The sequence below is a fragment of the Theropithecus gelada genome, chromosome 17 (genome assembly GCF_003255815.1).
Source record: "Theropithecus gelada isolate Dixy chromosome 17, Tgel_1.0, whole genome shotgun sequence".
NCBI lineage: Eukaryota > Metazoa > Chordata > Mammalia > Primates > Cercopithecidae > Theropithecus > Theropithecus gelada.
Window position 1 is genome coordinate 66,942,325 of NC_037685.1, and position 18,656 is coordinate 66,960,980.

Consider the following 18,656-nt stretch of genomic DNA (forward strand, 5'->3'; position numbering starts at 1 on the left):
GGCCTTGTCGTGACAAATTTTGATCTTGCAGTTTTTAGATTTTCTGACACATTTTTGTTTCCTTCCCCTTTGGCCTGCACTTTGTGCTCTCTGCCTTGTTCAAAATCCTAACATAGTCTTCCCAAGAGAAAAAGAACCACCGTTACTGAGGGCTTAAAAGAAACAATAGTGTAATACTTCATAAAATAGCAATACTTAATCTATTTCCATGGTGATCTGCACAAAGGAGGAAAAACAACCTTGGGACTTGTGATAAGCCAATTACAAGAAAGGTTAAGAGTTTTTATGGTGCCAGAAACATGCCATCTACATGAAAACATAGGATCATTACTAACAGTCTACACTGTCAAATACACTGCTCTTTAGAACTGCCGGAAATTTAAGGTGTCTTCATTCTTGAGCTTTTAGGAAGCTGACAGAGTTTTCTGCCTGTGTTCATAGGCTTTCCTGTCAGAAAGAGAAATTACAGAAGACTGTAGAATACTTGCTAATTAAAGCCAGAAATAAATTTAAAAATCAAATTTAGAAATATGCTTCTTTGTCAATGATAGGGCCCCTTTAAGGCTAACTAGATGTGCCAAAAATGGAGTGCATTGGAAACATACATTTCTACAGAGTCATGATTTATCATTCTCAACCCCAAATTCAAACTTTTAGAATATAGTATTGGAAAGAAAAGAAAAATATTCAGCCAAGAAATTATTCTTCTGGGTTGCACCTGTAATTAAAAAGTAGCTGTTGACATCTGTGCCTTAGAGACTTGCCTTAGTCTCTCTACTATCATAGTTGCTGATAGCTGCTTTCCATTAAGAGAAACATTTTATCTTAATTTTTAGTAGATAGAACATGCCCATATAGAACACATCTGATCATATTTGTCTAAATAATCTTAGTGCTGCTGTTAGCTATATTTCCTTTCACATGTAAAGATACAAAATATAATAATGTTTATGTCTCCTGTGCTTTGTCATTGGTGTAATAAGTAGTGTTGCTGAAAAAAATCGAATTCCTCATTCACAGAAATCCCAGCCCTTACCTTTCCTTTGTATTGTTAGCTTTCACTGCTTTAGTTCTCTGTCTCTATGACAACTGTTTAAATTGGGATGGGCAACTGTCATCTGGAGTATTACTGAGAGAAAAGTGTTAGTGAGCACACAGTTCCCATAGATAGAGCATTTCAATATAATCCAATTTTAATTGAGCTCCAGAGACTTTGATGTGCTGCAGAAGGTTGGGAGAGAGCTATTCCAGGGAGAAATTAAAGCAGCCCGGCAAGGCTTTCCTACTCCAGACTGTCACCATTTTAAGTAAGCATTAGCATCAGACTTAACCTGCCCCTATGGAACATCTCACTTCTTTTTTCAGCTTCTCACTGATTTATTTTGCCATATGTAAAAGCAAAGCGCTTTCATCTTTTTATATATGTTTTTACACCCATTTGATTAGGCTTGAAAAGCTTGTACTGGACCTGAGATTCATCTTATGCTGTCTGTTGGACTTTGCTTTGGCGGCTCATAAAAGACATAGAAAGTAGAGTAGGGATTAGCTTGAAATTGTCAGCTATTATATATTAAACTTCCTTTTTTAATACAGCTTTGTAAGACCCTATTTTGGAGCTAAAAAGTTGAAGGAAGTATAGTTTGTATTTAGCTTCGATTTATCATTGAATTTCATGTTAATGCTTAGATTCATCGTCATTTATTAGTGGCTACAATTTTTATTTCAAAATGCATTAAAATATCTTTTCTTCATCACATGAAAAGTACCTTTCAGGGAAAGCTGGTTCAGAGCAGCTGAATACAGTCATATCAATCCTTAACAGAGAAACCATTAACCCTTTATTTGTTTTTAATGGGAAGGTAAAGGGGTATTTTTCCACGTGTATTCAAAGAGCTTTTTAAATATTTTGAAATATAATGTTGAACATACATCAAATATTCTAGTAATAATAAAAATGACATCAAATCACAATGTTAATTATAATTAAGTATTAAATATTTTGATTGTGCAGTCAAAAAGCTTAGTTACGATATGATAAACTTAAGGAAATTATTATCTCTTTTTTTAAAAAAAAAAAAACACGTTTAGAAGTTAAGTAAAATATGACAATAATTAGAAATCAGTTTGAGTCTATGCATCACTCTAGATACTTTTGTACCAGAAGTAGATTGACTGTAAAGCTAATGAATCTTCAGCATCAGGGCCCCTTACTCTTCAGGCCTTGGGGATGATGGGAGTTGTCAATAAATTGTGCAGTGGTTTCAGTTTACTAAGTTACCTTAAAAGATCTCAGAAGAATAGAACCTCATTTCTGAGACACTAGTAATTTGTTGAGATTTACTTTCTTATTCTAAATAGTCATGTGCATAACTTATTATAAACAATGCTGCAGTGAGTGATCTGGTACACATTTCATCTTGCTTTTCTGGGAGTATATTCACAGCATAAATTCACAGAAATAAAATCACCAGGTCAAAGGGTATATAGAAATAAAATTTGGATAGATGCTGCCAAAATTTTCTTGATATGTTTTATTATTTGTGAGCCCACTAGCAATGTAGTGAGAACTTGTTTTTCTGACAGTAAACTCAGTATTAGCAAACTTTCGGATTTTTACCCATCTGATAGATTAAAAATATAGTATTTTCATATAATGTTCTTTCTCCAACAATGAATCAACTTAAGCATGTTTTCAGTCAAGTAAAAGCCATTTTTACTATTTTCTGTGATTTATCTATTTGAGCTTTTTTAAAAGGAAAATGTTACCCTCTCAATGTCTGTGGGACGGGATTATTTAAATAGTATTGTTTGTCTCATGCATGTTATTTTTCCATATTAGTTAACATAACAAATTATAATGCGTATTATGAAAATTACATACACATTTAGATATGTCCCTTTCTCACTGCTTCCAACCTACGTTAATTTCTCATTCCTCCATGAAATTTCCTCCTAAATATTAGTGTCATTTGTTTTGAGGATAAGAATTTTTTTTAATTTACCTACATACCCAGGAAGAATCTTTCTGCTCTAGCATAAATCAACTGCTCTGTTACCTCAAATTCTAGCTCGTTTTTTATAATATAATTAGCTACATATATTAACACTCTATTTACTATATGGAATTCTAAACCAGAAGGGCTGCATCCTTTATAAATTAGTTTGCCAATGTGGATGTCTCTAGTATATATTTTTATTTATTTACTAAATATGCATATTGGAGAAGCATACACTGGCACTCCACGCAGCTGCATTCATTGAGTACTTGCTGTGTGCCACGCACTATACTGACCACCAGGGAAAACATTCCACATTAAAGTGGGGTTTTGACTGAAACACAGAAATAACCTCTATATATGGAGAAAATAATATTAGGTTTATTTATATTATCAGTGGAGAGCAAAGCTTTAATAACACTAGATATTTTAATTTGTATTTCATTCACTGGTTATCATTCCTTTAAAGTTGTCAGGTGTCGATAGGTTAATCGTTTTTATTGTTAACACATTTTCTTTGTGGAAGTTCATGTTTATATGAGTGATAACAAACAGAGTGACTGCCATATCTAAAGTCTGGACTGAACTTCTTATCTTTTTCACAATACTTATAAATCTGCCAGTAATCCTAAACCTAGGAAATGGCAGAAAACCCCTAGCCACTGGAGTCAGAAACCCTCGAGACTCCTTTCATACCTTTACCTCAGCACAAAACAAAACACTCCAGCCCTATCTGTCTCCGAACTGTCTGTTCTTCCTTCCCTCTTCCTACCTGTTGCAACTCTCTTAAGTCAGACTTCTTCTACTTCCTACTGGCTTCATTCAGATTTATAGTTTAGCCTCATTCCAAGTCATTCTCCATACTGCTTCCAGAGTGCTCTTTGCAAATGCAGTTTTAATCTTACAACCACCTTCCTCCAGTGCTCTCAATGGCATCACATTCCTCATTAGAGCTGCCATCTATTGAGGGCTAAGTTAAAATCCCCATTCTAGTTCATCCTTTCTGCAGTGAGTGCTCTGGACAGCCCTTGCCTGTAGACATGTGACCTCTGTAATTACAGTGGAAACTCCTGAGATAAGAACTTTATGTACTGTAGCTCATTTAATTCTTTCAACAACCCAGTAAAATAGTATCATCCTATCAATCTTACAGATAAAGACACAAATAGAAAAGCTGGGCTCCATGAAAGGAGGGGCCGTCTCTGTCTTGTTCACAATGTGTCCCATCACCTAGCACAATATCTGGATCCTAGTACATGCTGACTAAATTTTTGTTTGGTGAACAAATGACGTGGTATGCCAACAGGCTTGGCCTAGGATCAGAGAACTTGCTCATGATATTCAAATGAAACAAATAAAAGGCAAATTTTCAGCAAAGTAGTATTTTGCTTCAAATAGCTTTACAAAGAAAGAATAAAAAGTCAGCAGAAGAGAAAAAAATAATCCTGGGGCATTCCAGAAATGCAGAAGAAACTTTTAGGTTATATTTAACCCTGGAAATACTGTTTTCATTGCCTGCCAGTCGGATAATCTCTAAATAATCTTTTTACCCAATTATAGATATTTGTGAAAGATACTCATTTGCCAGCAAGGGGCATTTACTGTGCTATTTACAGTTAAACTGAGTTGCATTTCTTGAAGAGCTAATTTTCCTCTAATGTAGAATTTTTCTAATGTAGAAAACTGGCAACAGAAGCAAAAATACCATGGGAAATTCAGTAGGTACATTGTGTAGTTGAAGCACTAAGGTGTTTTAAGGTGTTTTTTGTTTTGTTTTGCTTTTTATGTTAAACTTCAAATGCAGAAGACAGAACACTCAAAACTGTAGTGAGTAGTATATAAGAACAAATTCCAGGAAATAATCAGAGCTGATTGGGGCAATGTGACACACAAAACTGAGATTGGATCAGAGAATAAAGTGCATTGAAAAAGATCAGGGCTGAGGTCAAGGCAGAGACTGCTCCCATCACTGCTGACTGAGGGTTCACTAAGGTCTGGGTGGGGAGGATTGTGAATTCATTTGTTCAACACATCTATGTAGCACAGCCTTTCTGCTCACCTCTCCACTTGATACTTGCTGTGTTACTTCATTTAATACTCACAGCAACCCTGCAAAGTAGATGTAATTGTTCCCATTTTATATAAGGGAAATTGTGTCTCAAGTATACTGGGAAACTTTCCTGAAGTTACACAAACTTTAGAGTCTGTGTGTCATCATCCAAGTCCAAGTTCTTTCTACTACAGCATGGCATACAGATACATAAAAAATTACTTTAGTCTACAAAACTAAGTGCTAGTAAAGTACATACTTATTGCTACATACTGGTAGGATGAGGGAATGTGGCAAGGGTAACATTCATACTATATTAGGTAGATACACAATGAAATAGGCCCAATCAAAAGGACTTCCAAAATGCAAATTTCCCTGCGTGAGGTTATGTTTCATTCTACCACTTCTCTTCGGGAGACGGTGATGCTGAGGGAGCTCTAGCTTTAAGACAAAGAAAAATCAATTCTCATGACCCCGAAGCAAGCACCTGTGAATACCCAGGGGCACTCGGGTTTTCAAGTGAAAATATGCTTCACAAACCCTGGACTCATGTTTTATGATAGCTTTCAGTTGCTAATTGTCACTGAAAAAGAAAATTCTTTAAAACCTGAAAAAGAATTCACATTCATCTTTTCTTTCTGGTCCCCGATGAGCCTACTACCTACCTGGAAGATACTTGATAAATGGTCAATAGTTTTTGAATAAATGCTTTTATGAGCAGTAAGTTTTTAATACATTGTAGAAATTTACCAGGTAGACAAGGAGGAGAAGTTATTCTAGAACATAAAGTGTGGAAATGTTTGATATCTGCATATGTTTTTTTTTTATTCCAATAGACTTTACTTTTTTAGAACAGTTTAAGTTTACAGAAAGTTGAACAGCTAATACAGAGAGTTCCTGTATATGTGTGTATTGGTCATGTTTTTTTCCTTCTTTAAAGAACAGAGACATGAAACGAACGTCTGATAATAACACTTTATATCAGAAAATCGTCAGCTGCAAATAACAGACACTCTAACTAAACTGGCTTCATTAAAAATAGATAAATAGATCATAGATAGATAGATAGATAGATAGACAGACAGACAGACAGACAGTCCTGGATTCTGGTGGTCTCCAGGGTTGATTCAGCTAGTCATGGATGCTGTCAAGAACCCAAGTACATTGCCTGTCTTTACTCAGTGATCCTTGGTTTGTCCTAATTCTTATACTGATAGCAATGTGGCTCCAACACTTCAAAAACATCAACATAAGCTCAGAAACATTCAAAGGAATGAGAGAGCATCTCTTCCACTGGCTCCCTCACAGCACGTGGAAAGTTTTCTAAATCTGATATACCCCTGGAACTGGCCACGGGGTCAGTGTGTCCTGGCACGGAAGTGATGTAAGAGAAGTCAATACCTGAATATGATCAGAGTTGTGTCAATCAGGGAAACGGGGCAGGGAGGTGGGGTCGGGGTAGGAGGAGTGGAATGGTTTCCGAATAAGTAAGCAGTAGTGTCTACTATAGAGTTTCTTTTAGGAAAGCATAGTAAAGTACAAATGGTAAATTTTGATTAGGACTTCTGAAAAACTGGAATTTTTTTTTCAGCTCCAACAAACGACTTTTTTCTGTCTCCCTCAATCACAGACACTCATTGACATAGCACCAAGTACTCTGTTTATACTTCTGCTACTACAGAATAACTGTATATATACAGGGTCTCCAGCTGAATCATTGGTAGAAGTTAATCAGAAGCACAAAATCAGAAATCAGAGTCTATATATACCCTTTAATTCAATCATTCAACAGATTTTTTACCGAATTTCTACAACATACCAGGCAATGTGCTAAGTGATAGAGATACAGTAATGAGAAGAAAAAAATGGTCAAAAAGCTTATAGTCTAGTGGAGGAGATTACGTTAAAAAATGAAGTTATACAATGAATTTGCAAAATTACATTTGTCGTAAGTGCTGGGAAGAGAACTTGTCTCATATAGGTGCTATGAGAGTGTAAGATAGGGTGATTTTACCTAGCTAGGGAGGTCAGTGCAAAAATAGAAGCAAAAAGAGACCTCGAAGATGAGTAGCAGTGAACTCGGCAAACAGGGGAGGATATTTCCGGAGAGGGAAAAATATGTGCATTGGCTCTGTGACAGCAAACAACATGGTATGTAGCAAGGGACTGAACGAAGGCCAGTGTGGCTTGACCTCAAGGGCAAAGTGGAACCTGATTCATCTGGAGCAGGAGACCTGTTGCGTGCACCACTAACCCCAACCCATCTCTTTTGTTGTTGGCTCTGCTTCCTCGGAACTCCTGCTGCCTTATGATTTCTGCTGACTGCTTCCTCGCTGAGTTCTGGCTTCTTCCCACTGTCCTGTTCGGGCTGTCTCTGAATATCTTGAATTCAAATCTTAAGAGAGATCCTCTGATTGGACCAGCCAGCTAAATTCATGATAGCGTGGCTCTGATGGTTTTCATAACCACAGACTGTAGTTACCCTACTTAGATAACCACAGGTGGAGTATCCCTTGTCGCAAATGCTTCGGATCAGAAGTGTTCCAAATTTTGAATTTTTTCACATTTTGTATCTATATATAATGAGACATCTTGGGGATGGGACCCAGGTCTGAAAATGAAATTTGTTTATGTTTCATATATACCTTATACATGTAGCCTGAAGGTAATTGTATACAATATATCTTAAATACTTTTGTGCATGGAACAAAGTTTGTGCATTGAACTATATCAGAAAGCAAAGGTGTCACTACCTCAACCACCCATGTGGACAGTCTGTGGTTATTTGGCATCATTATCATTCTTGAAACTGAATTTATATGCTACTGATAAGCAATCATTTTCTTACACTTATTCATATGTAAGCACATAACAGTTAAAAACATATGACACACTATTAACACCATGTAAAAACAAATGTGTTCAGTGTAACTAAGCAGCACAGTAACATCACAGAATACCTGGATCAGCTGTTAAACAGCAGCAACAACAGACAATGCGGGCTTTAGTCTCTACCTATCATGGGTTTTGATTAGAAGGTAAGACGTTGTACAGTAACCACCGTGAGGCACTGAATAAACAGTGCGTCGCATACTTGCGTTATGACTGTGACCTGTCACGTGAGGTCAGACGTGGAATTTTCTACCTGTGTCCTCATGTTAGCATTCAAAAAGTTTCTGATTTTTGAACATTTTGGGTTTTGTGTTTCCAGATTAGAGATGCTCAACGTGTACTTTTAATGTTAGTACTCATCCTGGTTCAATCCAGGGTGGTGGCATCATTGGTAATAAACATGGTACAAAGGAGCTTTTCCAAAGAGCGCATCACCCATGTTCCGTCCAGTCCGTAACAAACTGGAAATCACTCTGGAATATTTTAATATGGCTGGTTTTAATCATTATAGACCATGTAGATTAATAACTTTTCTGCACATGTTTATTACTAAATAAAAATCAAGAAAAGTATTCATAATTCATTAGTGTGTTAAATCACTGCTATGTGCTAGGCTCTGTGCTAAGTATGAAGAATGCAGAGATACACAGAATTCCTGCCCTCTGTGAGTCAGTAGGTTAGTGGGAGACACCAAGAAGTCAACCAACAATTATAGTTTGGTAAATACTATAAAAAGGTGGGTACAGGGTTCCCAGTAGGAGCAGCAGGGTCTCCTAGCTTAATCATTAGTCATATAGAAGTTAATCAGAAGAACAAAATCAGAAGGAATCTGCCAGTCAGAAGAAATATCATTTGCAGGGGCACAGGAGTGTGACAAAACATGGCACACCGGGGAGCTGAAAAGTGTTCACGATTGTTAGAATTTAAGAGCTAGGAAGAATGCACATTTTTGCTAAATAGGGAATTTTATACTACTATTAATAGTAACATTTGCCACTTTTAAAATACCTACTACGTACCATAGTATTTATGCTTCATAGGCATACATTGTACTATGATTTTGATTTCCATGACATTAGGATGCAAATTTTTAAAAAATGTTCAAAGATGTAATGGATTAAAATCAAAAAGTGCACTAGTATTTGTAATATATGTAGTTTTCTTCAGGTTAGCATAAAGAAATGTTAACTAGGGAAAAAATATTTTTAATTAAGTCATATTTGACTATTGCAACAATGATTACTGCAACTCTACCCTGTAATCTTGTTTCATTCTGGCTGTATCTAAAATTGTAATATGAAATATCTTTAAAAAGAGAAAATAATGTGTCTTGACAATTCATAATATTTGTAAAATCAGACCCTATTACAAAATTAGTTAAAACAAAAACCTCTAACCCAGAACTCCAAATGATCTGAAATAGAAGAAAATCAGTAAGTCTATAGAGAGAAGACATACAAATATAACTAGTTTAAAAATTAGTAGTATGCAGAATAATACAAAGAGAAGTTAATGTTTTCAGTATAGAAATGAAATACTGGAAACTAGAAATTCATTTATTTTCAGTAATATAGAGTTCTGGTCTTCCCACCTCATCCCTTTGTAAAATAATAGCAGAGAGAAAAAGGAAAGATTTTAGAGTATGCCAAATTTGAGAAAATGAGGAAACACAGCCAAAGATACAGTATTTACACATGAGAACATTGATGAGTAGGACAAAAATGAAGCAACTGTGCCAGTATCATTTTTAGTTTTGAGAGTTTTACCATGATTTAAAAGTATGTGTTTGAAGATGAAGTAGACACAGAGGACTCCAGCTGCAACTCAGTTTGTTTGTAAATTTAATTTTAAAATATTTTACTCAACAAAAATTGAGTTCCTTCTCTGTGCAAGTTCTATAAGGAATACAAAAATAGAATACAACTCAGTCTCTATCCTCATTAAGTTCATTTTTTAGAGGATGTATGTAATAAGATAGATCAATTTAAAAGGACCTGCCCCAATGTAAGAGATGCTATTGGAGAAATACAAATAATGCTCTTTTGAGTAGTTCCTGGTTCTTAACTAATGAGTATAAAATACCATTTACGTAGATCTGGAACAGTATTGCACTTCTGTAGCACAAATAGTGTCTACCTTGCAGCCACAGCAGTGATTTCTAAAGTGCCAGTTTCATTGTCTCACCTCTTGCTTTGTTAAAAATCTTGTAGCGACTCTCCATTATTCTCAGACCAGAGTCCAAACTCTAATGTGAGTTGTGAGATCTAGCCCCACATCCTGCTGCCCACTCACCCTTTTTGTTCTAATTTTATTTTTCACCTCTGTGCTTCTTACAATATATGCGCACACAGTCTGGGTCCATTGCCCCCTACCCAGGACTGTGTTTATGTATCTTTACATACATGTTTACATATGTGGTGTTCCTTCTGCTTGGTACTTCCTTTTTCCCCACTCCCCTGCCTTTTCCCATTACTTGTGATTTTCCACCAAACTGTGAACTCCTAGAAATCAGGGACTCTGCTTCTCCTGTTCACCATTGGTTCAAAATGGTCAGTTGATAAATATTTGTTAAATGAAAGTAACTGAAGAGAAATAAAATTGATAAACCATGAGAACACTTGGTAGAAAAGAGCTGACCTAGTTATGGGCTGTTTATAAAAGAAGAAGCCTTCTTACAGTTTATCACTACTAATAATGAGACTGGTAGCTCGTGTCCCCAATAGCTGGGCTTCGTAGTTAAGAGTTGAGTACTATGATTCCAGTAATGTCTAGGACACAAACTACCACTAAAGAAACAATAAATGTGGCTTTTAGTTCAGTAAAAGGTTATATGCTGTGGTCCAGATTTTCTACATCTGTTTTGGTGATGTCATCAACAAAGATTAGAACCAGAGGTCTGCATGGGGGGTGTGTGTGTGTGTGTGTATGTATGTGTGTGTGTCTGTACACATGCACAAAAAGGTAGGGAGTAATTGCAGTAGTAGGCTAACATTTGTTAAGCATTTCCTATGTGCCAGGCGCAGTGCTGAGCATTTTTTGAAAAGAACTGTTAATATCTCATTCAATCTCACAATGACCCCATGAAGTTAGGTACCATTATTTTTCCCCATCTTTAGATAAGAAAACCAAAACATCAAAAATTAACGAACTTGCCTGAGGTCTCACAGCTAGTAAAAGAGGCAGACCCAGGGGAAGCCTTAAGTCTAAGATAAGCAAGTCTATAAATTGATGAATTAGAGAAAAAAATCAAGATTATTAAATCAAAAGTTCTCCATGGATGGGCTGCCTATATTTCCCCCAACTGTAGGATGTTTTGACCCCCCCACTGTATACCCATATGTCCATGTACCAATAATGGCTGTTTTTATAATAGCTGTGTTTATAATAGCCGTTATAGCAGCATTGTTTAATTTTCATTGAGGGTGTATTTTCTGGAAACCTTCATTTTTCCAGCTTCATTTCTTGATCATTTTTGTTTGCCTCACAGTTAAGCCATTTCCAACTTTTCCCATTTTCAGTTTTATATTACTGAATTGTTTTCATCAGGATTAATTATTTTCCATATAAGTTTTATGGAGTGATTTGGTTCTTTGATCAATCTTTTGGTCCATATTACATTTTACTAACTATAGTGCCTGCCCGTGACATTTTTATTTTGATGATAGTATTCATTATTAATTGAGTAAAAAGCTAAAGTGAAACTCTTCTGCCAGATATTTGAAGATTTCTTTATTGTGTAGGAGTCGTCTATAGCAGTTGTTCTCTAACTTTTCTTCGCCAATTTTGTAAAAGAATTTTATAAAGCTCTATACCACATTGCACATGTTTAACAATTAAAATTTTCCATAAGTTTAAATATTTTAAAAAGATGTGATATCCAGTATGTTCTAAGTATTACTATTTGAAAATAAAATTTTTATATTACTTTTCAGATATATCCAGTAGAATAAAATAAGTAGAATAGTGATTTGATTACTATCATCTGTTTTAAGAGATATACAAATAAGCTGTTTTTTCAAATGAACATTTTATATAATTTCTCTCTTTGAACTCATACTTCCTGTCAATTTCTTCCCCCAGATTTACCTAATCTAAAATATTTGTGCTTGTGAGTCTTTTTTGATCACTATATTATACTACTCTGCAAAAAGTGTATATCCTTACTGATTAAAGCTTTAGTTTTTTAGGTTCCTAAGACCATAACATTCTAAGTATTTAAAATTTTTATTCTGAAATGAATTGTTACAAATATTATTAGCATACAGTCATACAACAGCATATATTGTGAACTTTGAAAAATAATTAAGCATAAAAACTGAAATTATATTAGAAATTCATCTCTTAATGAGATGAATAGTTAACACATGCACATATGAATATTATTTATTGCTAGAACAATATAGGAATCAATATTAGAGCTACTTATAACTTTCTTTTTTATAGAGGTATTGAAAAATCTTGTTCACATAAGTAAATAGGATGTCGAAGATGTATTATAGACAATGTTATTCAATGTTTTCTTTTTTTTTTTTTTTTTTTTTTGAGATGGAGTCTCGCTCTGTCGCCCAGGCCGGAGTGCAGTGGCGCGATCTCGGCTCACTGCAAGCTCTGCCTCCCGGGTTCACGCCATTCTCCTGCCTCAGCCTCCCAAGTAGTTGGGACTACAGGCACCCGCTACCACGCCCGGCTAATTTTTTTTTGTATTTTTAGTAGAGACGGGGTTTCACTGTGTTAGCTAGGATGGTCTCGATCTCCTGACCTTGTGATCCGCCCGCTTCGGCCTCCCAAAGTGCTGGGATTACAGGCTTGAGCCACCGCACCCGGCCGTTATTCAGTGTTTTCTAGTCCTTCCAAGTTGTGTGCTAAAAATCATGTAAGGATCTATTGTCAGAAGTTATTTTTAATTATCTCTCAATTGACAGCCCATTTAGATCCAACTTCTCTTTGAAAGTAAAGAATTGGGAAAACATCTGACTTGCAAAAGGATTTTTTTTTTAGTCCAGTCACTGGAAACATTCACTTTGCAATGCCTCTATCAGGTATTTTGAATCATCCCATTTGAGGCTCCTACCCCTCAACAGATCTTATACCCCAATCAATACACCACAGAGAAATACCATTTTTTATTTTATTTTTTAAGTGGTAGAATGGCAATGTGAAAAAGGAGATGGAAAGAGAACCAGTACTATCTTACGTTTCTCCACGTCTTTGGTAGGGAAATAGCATCACCAAGACGTGTGGTGAGAGGTGGGAAGGGAGTGTTCCGTAGCTGCTCCGCACATCGTCACCGCATGTGCCACACAGCAGGTATCTGTCAGACATGGTCTTCCAAGTGGTCATTTTGGAAGTCAAGCCTCCCTGCCTTGTAGATGGACTTTCCTTCAGGGCCTTGGGATCCTCTCCATTCAGCTGACAGTTTACAAAGAGCATGGGTGATCAGTGTAGACCTGAAATTTCTTTTGAACTATTCTTCTTGAATGTATTTGCTATAATCCTGAGCCATTGCCACAAATTCCGAATTTATATGAAATTATAAAAGTAATAGGGATTTGTGACTTTAAATTGCACCACAACAAGCCCTTTAATTAAACTGTTGAAACTGCAAGTGTGGATTGAATGTGACAACCTTAGGAGCTCTGAAAAGGGTTTGCACAGCCGTCTGCAGCATTTTCATCAATTTGTAACAGGAAATTCAACTGGAAACAAAATTTAGATTTTTTTTCGTATTCAAAGAAAAAAATTGTAATACTTGTGCTAATATATGCATTAGATGATTTGAGATCAGCAAAGCTATCACTAAACAAGTACTTTTTTAGGTTGCACAATATTTAGCTTCCTTAAAAAGAAAAAAAGATAAAACTTTTTTCATCTGTGATTTGACAGTCATTTACATGTTTCTGACAACATATACATGTCTGATACACATGAGTGCACAGCAGCCTTGTATTTTTCAACGTGATCATCAGATAATATGTGTTAAGCACATATTTGGGTAGGTGGTTTACAAGGGATTTCTGTGACATTTGTATTGTATTACTTTCTATGTACCTTACTTTCTATGTACTTTAGTTCATAAGTGAACTAAAATTCGTAAGTGAAAGGGGCAGATCTCAGGGCATGAGGCTGGCGTGAACTCTCTCCCTTCACTTCTTTTGGATTTTAAGCAGTTAGCTCAGTATCAGTTGTCACGTAAGAAAATCACAAAGTTCCATAAGATTTGGGGTCAAGATGCTTTAATATTCGTGCTTATGATCTATATGATATATCAAAAATTATGTTTATTCAGTTCTCAAAAATGAAGCTGGATGGGATCGTATTTGTTGATTAGATTTCATTGTATATTAAATAATTTGAAGAAACAGGCAGGCACAAGCTACATGATGTGGGAAGCTTGGCTTAAGAAAGAAAACAAAACCATAAACCTCAAGTATACATGAAAGTACTTAAATGACTTAGAAAAATATCTTGGACTATAATAAAAAACAAACTGAAAGAATTATTATAGAATGTCCTTAAACTTATAGAAAATTATGTAACCAGTAAAGGTATAAATAAAAAAGACAATTTTATAGTATCAGGCCATATTTCAGACCTGGGCTTGATGCCCAGATTTCTGTAGAAATGTACCATAAACTCAGTATTTAATTGACTGTGATTGATATTCCTTTACATTTATGAGATGTATACAGGTTGATTAACTCATCATTTGCCTGAAGTAGCATCCCCTCCAGTCATTCTGCCCCCATCCCACAGCATTCCACTGTACCCGCCACATGCTTTCCTAGTGCTGTACCTCAAATCTCACTCTGCCACCTTCCTGCTAAGCTTCAGGACTTTCCCAGTGCCTGTGAGCAGAACAGGGTAATGGAGCCTTGGGATATAGTCCAAGGAAGCCACAGTAACCACATTTATCTGAGTAGCAGTGTTTTATCTTAACAATTCATTTGTTTCTGCATTATTTTCCAGCCTGTGCTAATGTTACTACAAAAATGTTTTAAATTGCTTACCAGAAACAAAATTGATGCTCAAGAAGGGCTTCCAAATGATATTCTTTGACATACCTTAGTATACATTTTCCCACGTGACAGACATAAGTCCATAATATCAAGTCAAAATTGCTTAGCCTAAAGCCCTTCCATAACTCCTCTGGAGTCGAGGAATCCTTTTTTGTAAAGGTAGTGTCTTCTCAGAATGGGATCTAACCCAGTCGAAAGTTCCATGGTAGTGCAAATTAAACTACTAAAAAAGAGAAACCAGCTGTATTTAGATTATTGTTTTGGTTCTTGATTAAAGTCAGCAGGGGTGTTTGGTGGACTATACCATTAGGACATAAACATGAGAAGTCTGAAGGCCACATTGGAGAGAGCTTCTTCGGGTTTAACAAAGGAGTCAAAAACGCACACACTTTGTACGATTTCTTTAGAACCTGCCCCATATGTACTATTTCTATCAGTTTCCCATTGTGATTTATTAAACAAACAAATGTATATGGAGCACATATGTGCCAGACACTGTTTTAGGCACTGTGTATCGAACAGTAAATAGGATAGATGAGAGTCCTATTCTCTATTCCATGTCACAGGGAGGGGACAGATGAAAAACAAAGAAGAAAATTAATCATTTTCATATGCAGAATTAAAACAGTGATAAGATAGGCTGGGTGTTGTGACTCACGCCTGTAATCCCAGCACTTTGGGAGGCCAAGGTGGGCGGATCGCTTGAGGTCAGGCATTCAAGACCATCCTGGCCAATGTGGCAAAACGTCGTCTCTGCTAAAAATATAAAAATTAGCTGGTTGTGTTGGCGCGCCCCTGTAGTTCCAGCTACTCAGAAGGCTGAGGTGGGAGAATCGCTTGAACCTGGGAGGCGGAAGTTGCATGAGAGGAGATGACATCATTGCACTGCAGCGTGGCCAACCGAATGAGACTCTATCACAAAAAAAAAAAAAAGAGAGAGAGAGTTACATGATAACTCTTAAATTGCGTGTCAGAAAAGGCAGCTGAGAGGAGTAGATCTAAAAATGTTTTAAATAAAAATGTATTATGGAACGAAACTCTTTTTAAATAAAAAAATTTTAGGATAATCTTATTCCGTGATCAGTCTTGAAGGAAACAAGCAGGGAAAGCAGGAGGTGGTTTGCTATAAAAAAAAAGAAAAGAAAAGAAAATGGCCCTAGGCTCTGTTGGGTTTTCCTAGCAGGGAATTGTGTCTAGCTCGGAACATTGTCTTTCATCAGCCCTTTTAGGATTTCAGATGCTCAAATATAACATGGGTTATTGTAAAGTAATTAGGCAGATTTTTGGAAAAGCATGTAAGAGCGTATATAAAAATAATTTTTCTTCCCATGTCCCCTTTGGTAAGGGCTGTACACTTATTTAAATGATGCTGCCATTGTTCAAAATAGCTTTGGACCTTTGGATCTGTCTTTCAGAGTTTGCTTCCTAAGCCATTTAGAAGCTACTAGCAAAATCATTTTCTTTTAATTTTGTGATCTCTCCCTGTCCTCTTTGTGTTTAAGCTTTACTGATCTTAGGTTCCTTTTTGCTTGCTGCAGAGGGTCCCCAGGACCATTATGGTCCCAGGCTGTAGCTAAGAGAATGATAGGAAAACTGAGTTTGTGTATTAGCTGGGATCCAGTCAGGGGAGAGGAATCAGAGGGCAATTTAGACGGGAAAAGTGTAATATAATTATAATATAAGTTATGCCAGGAGATTGAGTAACAAGGGACTGACTAGTAAGAAATAAAGATAACTCTAAAGAATATTGGCCAGGCATGGTGGCTCACACCTGTAATCCCAGCACTTTGGGAGGCCGAGTCAGGTGGATCATTTGAGGTTAGGAGTTCGACACCAGCCTGGCCAACATGGTGTGAAACCCCGTCTCTACAAAAAGTACAAAAATAAGCCGAGCGGTAGTGGCGCATGCCTGTAATTCCAGCTACTTAAGAGGCTGAGGCAGGAGAATCGCTTGAACCCAGGAGGTGGAGATTTCAGTGAGCCAAGATCATGCCATTGAACTCCTGTCTGGGTAACAGAGTGAGACTCTGTCTCAAAAGTAAAAAAAGAGGGAATTGATGAAGCCATTTATGGGAGGTGTCCCAACAGAAGCACTCTGCTACAAAACGGCTCAGGGTGAGGGAAGTACTGAGGAAACTGCTGGTCACTGGGTGCTGGGAGCATCATGCGTCCCAGGAGCCAAGTGCTGGAGAACAGGCGCCTGCCAAGTGAGCACACCAGAACAGAGAAGAAAAAACCCTTCCTCCTGTGCGGTCTCTTCAGTGCCCTTTCCTGACAAAGTTTAATGCTATGCCAGGTAGCAAAGGAAAAGTATTTTAAGGACACAGGTTCATTTTCACAGAGCAAGGAATTAAGGGTGAATTTGCACATGGAAGGCCATAAATGAATAATTGGCACAGTTTATAAAATACAGTTTTACATGATGCACTTAAGGAGTCAAACTAACATGCTTTTTGGAGCTACCTGCTTGCTATAACTAACATAAAAACTGATAACATCCTTAATGGAAAGAAAAGCTTGGTCAAATTGTCATTGCACCATAGCTCCAGAAGGAAAAAATAGGTCAAAATATGACTATGTATGTATATACACATGTGAGATATCGATATATCTGGACCTAGAAATATAGATACAGGTATCTTTCTGACATACCGCTATTGGTATAAGGGTGCCAACACAACTTTCATGGAAAGACCTATCATTTTTTCTGATATTATATTCACTTTACTGTTTGGGTTTTCAAATGGCCATAATATTTTTAGTACCTTAGTGAAATAATGATTATATTTGAAGATAGATTTTGTTGTTGTGGCTGTTTTGTCTTAAAATGTTTCCTACTTGACAAAAAAAAAAAGAGTTAATCCTGTGTCACTATCCCTTTCCTTTTTAAAAATCATACTGGTCTATGAAAATCAAATATGGAAACCATTATAGCCAACAAACAATGTATAAGTATAAATTGTGGCAAATCACTATAACCCTTTTGTGAAATATACAAGAAGTTGTTTTGCATTTAGAAACCAAAAACCAATTGTCACCTGATGCTCAACAACAAGGAGATATCAATTCATCAATGGAACTTAATAGCCAGGGTCATATACTGTATATTCTTTGTCTCTGCTTAAACTAACCATTCCCAGGTGTCACTATCACTGTTTTTCAGATGACGAAAACCAGATGGAGTCAAATAATTGTTTTTCAAAATACTGTAGTTGGTAAATAGCAGAGCTGAGAGTTAAGTAGGAGTCTGAATGGCTCCAAAATGTTTCAGGATTTAAATAGACATCTGACTGCCTCCGAAAACCTTTCAATGTCTAGAGAAAGATAAAAACTGAATTAAGGGTTACAAAATGGGATTTTCGAAAAGTAAAGACCAACATATTATACACTTATATATTTTATGTTTCCTAGAGAAAGGAAATGTAAAAAGAAACTTCATAACTTGTTTTCAAATGTATATATGAATATAATGTATGTAAAATGAATATAATATATGTAAAACTCAGTAACTGTTTTCATTTCCACCAAAGCAAATATAAGTGCAGCAGAGTATACCAAAGCAAGCAGAAAAGTCCCTATGAATTGTTAATACACATTGGTGTATCAGGAAGGAATGTGCTTGTTGTAGATTTGAGGACAGTAGTTTAATCAAATATAGATTATTACATGGTAACCAGAAGTCCAGATATGGATAGTTGCTGT

General features: G+C 36.3%; 1 protein-coding gene across 3 annotated transcripts in view; it reads left to right on the forward strand.

Moving 5' to 3' along the window:
- NBEA (neurobeachin) overlaps positions 1 to 18,656 on the forward strand; it is a 752,078-nt gene that overhangs the window by 593,345 nt on the left and 140,077 nt on the right. The window lies entirely within an intron of this gene.